This window comes from Dioscorea cayenensis, chromosome 14 (assembly GCF_009730915.1).
Source record: "Dioscorea cayenensis subsp. rotundata cultivar TDr96_F1 chromosome 14, TDr96_F1_v2_PseudoChromosome.rev07_lg8_w22 25.fasta, whole genome shotgun sequence".
Taxonomy (NCBI): domain Eukaryota; kingdom Viridiplantae; phylum Streptophyta; class Magnoliopsida; order Dioscoreales; family Dioscoreaceae; genus Dioscorea; species Dioscorea cayenensis.
In genome coordinates this window covers 15,995,510-16,000,012 of record NC_052484.1, presented here as the reverse complement: position 1 = coordinate 16,000,012, position 4,503 = coordinate 15,995,510, and positions in this window count along the sequence as shown.

Here is a 4,503-nt window from a genome sequence, read left to right as displayed (position 1 = left end):
GCACCGACCCAAGTTGAATTCCTTTTTGTTCTTTTTTTGCTGATTTTTGAGGATTTTAAAAGGTTTCATTCTTGTTATATCTTCTTATTAGAGTGCTTAGAAAACTCTAGAAACAATTTACTCCTATTTTTAAGCACATTTTCCTTCTTTTTTTAATTGGTTGTAGTATTGTTGTTGAATCTTGCTTTTTGTTGGTTGTTTAACGGCTTCTAGGAGGAGAAGCGTCAAGCAAAGGAAAAAGAGATTATAGACAAGTAACTTTGGAGGGTGTTAGCTCGCCAAGTTTGTGAGTGGGATTTACTAAATTATGGACTATAAATCATGCATGCTTATAATACTAAGTTTGCTTATTTATGAAGGATAAACTCCTTGTTGCCAATAAAACTCTTGAAATATTTTCAGTGTGATTTTAGAAATCATGATGAACTATAATTTGGCTTTTTCCATGATTATTGGAAAGATTCAATATATTATTTGTGATCTATAAAACCCTATATTTTATAATATATGATTTCAAGTTTTGTGTTTTCACGGGACTTGATGTTCTTGTTGGGATGTTCATAAAAGCTTATGCAAACCAAAATGATTTCATTGTGATGATGATACATTTGAACTATATTTTCAAAGAAGGTTTTTGTATGATATTCTTGATGAAATTGGTTTCATTGGAATTATTTTGAGCAAGTCATTCACTCTTGGGATGAGACTATTATTTGTGAATATTTGTGATCTCATGGTTAGACTTTTGCTTTCCTTTTGGTATGTATATTAAGCCTAAGGGCCAGAATGATATTTATCCGTATTAATGACTCTTGTTCATGAATTGTAAATATAGTCCTGAATAAGGACACTTTTTATGTTGTTATAAATCTTGGGATTTTGCTATGCAAACACCCGTGGGGTCTTGAACATATCCATGGAAATGGTGGGCTACGGCCTTCATGTTCTTGACGGGGTGGTTTTGATGGTGATAGGGGGAAACCCCAATACTTACTGCAGGTGAGAGTGTGGATGGTTTCCACGGGCCGACCTGTATAGAGGTGGCGTGGAATACTCGTCAAACCGGTTATGCCATTTCGGTGGGAGCGTAGAGCCCCGACTTGGATATAGTTGGGTTGTTCGAGTCACCACACGAACTTCCCAGTGACCAACGCCAAGATATGCGCATCTTGGTGGTCTCGACCCTAACCGCGCCACGGTTAGCGAGGGAGGGTTTTTCGAGGCTATTTAAAAATATATTTGTTTATTTTTAATCGATGATTTATACATTTTTGAATTATGAGTTACTAAGCCAAAGTATAAACTTGGATTTCTTACTCATATGGATTTTGAGATGATTTAAAAAGAGTTTTTATCGAGCATTTCATTGTTGTAAATTTTTATATCTTAATTTATACTTGATAGTCAAAGTATATTGAATATTTTGAGGAGTTGAAATATATTTTTTTTACCTTTTACTTTAATATATTATGTATGAGATATAGCTCCATGTTTAGCCACTCACTGAGTAACCTAGTTACTCATCCCCTCTTTATTTTTTTCCCTCCCCCAGGTGACAGCACAGCAGTGGGATAGCAGCGTGAAGTGCTTGGCAGAGTAGTTTGTATTTTCTTAAGTCGTGTATGAAGCTTATATATTTTTGGCATGTAGTTGATGGATCCACTAGGATATTACCAACCCTAATATTAATATGTATCTTTCTTCTTTGATACTTTTTATATATGTTGGTTAGCTTTTATGTTGTGTATGAGATGTATACTCTCTAAGTGAATGGTTGTTGTCATGGTTTAAATTAAAGTGATGGGTTGTGTAGGAACATTTGGGTATATTGGATTGCTAGAATGTTTATTATTGTTATAGTGGTTTTGTACAGGAAACAGGTTAGCCTTACGGTGATCTAGGGGTGAGTTAGTGTTGGACCTCCCTTGGGTTATCGTGGCGGTATGTCATGAGTGGGACCCGCGAGACGGGGCGTGACAGCAACCCTCATTTTTCATAACCCTTGAATCAATTGTCTGAATTGCTGCATGAAAACAAATGTATGTTGTTTAGCAATGCTTAAATGATAGTTTAGAGTTGAAATTTGTAAATTTTTGAGCTCCATTACACATGAGGAGTCCTTATAGCTTGAGCCTATGGCTTACGGTCGTAAGGTCACCGTAAAGGTGACTTTCCCCAAGGCTTATGGCCGTAAGCCTTTTTGTAAGCAAGACATAACCATTCCTATTTTGTACAAATTTCATATTCTTTCAATCTAAGCTTTGTATTTTTCTTATGCAAGATGGTTAGAGTGAAGAAGGCAGCTTCTAGGCTGGCCAAGGGGAAACAACCAGAGGCATCTACCTTGAGTGCAGTCAGTACAAAGGAGATATCGACTCCTCCGACCCCCTTGGCCCCTACTTTTTTCAAGGTTCGCTTTTGAGAATGGTATACCTGCTTGAAGACGTAGAGGTTTGGTAAATCATGTATGGTAGATTAGCCTATTCTTTCCCAGCTAGGGCTCAAGGAGGAGGTATGGTGGATGCTTTAGACCAGTGATTGGAGTCAGGTATTCATATATGAAGACCGAGCTTACCAAGACACTACACTAGAGGTTTTGAGCACATTCGAGCTGGATCGGGCACTAATTGCCTTCGATTGGGTGGGTTCCAACCAATTTCAGCTATTTGGGGATCAGCGGAGCCTTTCTTACACCGAGTTTTCCCTACTGTCAAGGATTTATAACACAGACTTCATAAGCACCCCGCAATATGAGTAATTGCTGATTGATATTCCTCCAGGTGTTAGTGCCAAGAGAGTGTCACAGTATCTGAGCAAAGGGAGGAGCTATGAGCCGTGGCTTACCAAGGCCTCATTTCTGACAATCCCAGCTCATAGGTATGTGCACACTGTCATTGCTCAATCATTCACAGGTTGAGCAGATATCATTGGGCCGTTGGGATGGCAGGAGCTCTTATTTCTTTACAACGTGATCGAGGTTGTCCCATCCAATTGGGTACATATTGGTAGACGTCATTGCACATCAGGGCCAACATGTATGCCTGGGTGCGATCTTCACCGAGCCTTACTTCATGAGTCTGGTTAGAGGGATGTGCTTGGCAGATCAACTCAAACGTTAGGATATTGTTGGTGCCGGCATTGCTCCCCTAGGGTTGAACACCCTACGTCTTCTTGGGATGATAATGCATCATGGCTCTAGATTGGTCCTCACCCCTAGTCAGACTGAGTAGCTAGTAGAGGAGAGTGAGGCATAGGATGAAGAGTCAGACGATGAGTCCGACAATGAGTCATCCCTACCATCGACCGTTGCACCTGTGGGATCTCTAACTATAGCAACAACTCCTCCTAGATATAGATCTGAGATACAGGAGTTGCGGACTGCTGTGGTTCAGCTGTAGGAGGGTCAGCGGACTATCTTGTCAACACAGGCAAGGATCGAGGCTGACCTTGGCCGTACACTGGATGTTTCTCCAGATTGGTCTCTCCTCCAGCTCCCGTTCCTCTGACATCTATTTCTCCATCTTCCCTGCATCCACTGACCGATCTAGTATCATCTAACACCATTGAGTATTGATTTTTATTGTATTTTTTATTTTCATTTCAGACTATTGTATTTAGTATTTTTGGCAAGGATTGACCGTGTCTATTTTGTATCTATTTTTTTATTGGATTTTATTTTCTATTTTGGTATTTTTTATTTTGGTAAACTTTAATGTTCTTCCCTTGTACTTTACAGGACTTATTTGCAACACCCATCATCCTCAAAATAAAAGGGATGCTCTCTCAGCCATTTCTTGATCATGAGTGATCCCCAACTTCTAGAGCACAGCGATGGACAGAATAGTTAGGTTCCAAGCCTCAATTACATTGACTATTTGAACCGGGGAAGTAATGGTATTCCACTCCCATCTTATTCTTGTTTACATTACCTACATGCTTATATTTACACACATTGAGGACAATGTATGAATTGAGTTTGAGGGAGGATTTAGAATTCATTGCACACTTTTATATGCCATGGTTGACTTATGACGGTGTATGTGAAATGTAATTGGAGTTTCTTAGTATTAGAGTGGACACATTCGAGTTTGCTCCATTTTGAGTTCTAATTTTTTTTTATTTTGTACTTTATTCTTGGCACTTCACTTAATTAGGGCACATAACTACTATATTGTAGCAACTTAGACCGTGTGGGACTTCTTCTAGTTTTTTCATTGTACTTCTTGTGGTTAAATTGAGAAAATTTTTTGCAAATAAGAAAGAATTTGTTTTGAAAAAAAAAAAGAAAAAAAAAGAGACAAGTTGAGAAGCAGAAAGAGCTACCCTATCAGAAGTGCGATGGTACTCTCAATAAGTCAAATAATATGTATGCCCTAATGGGAGAAAAAGCTAACTCTTTAGGTGGGTGAAAGCTACCATTTTCTTTTAAGTGAAAAGATGTGTAAAGAGCTACCTCCCTTAAGTGTGAAAGCTACTCGATGATAGCTCGCGGGAAAGGCCTAC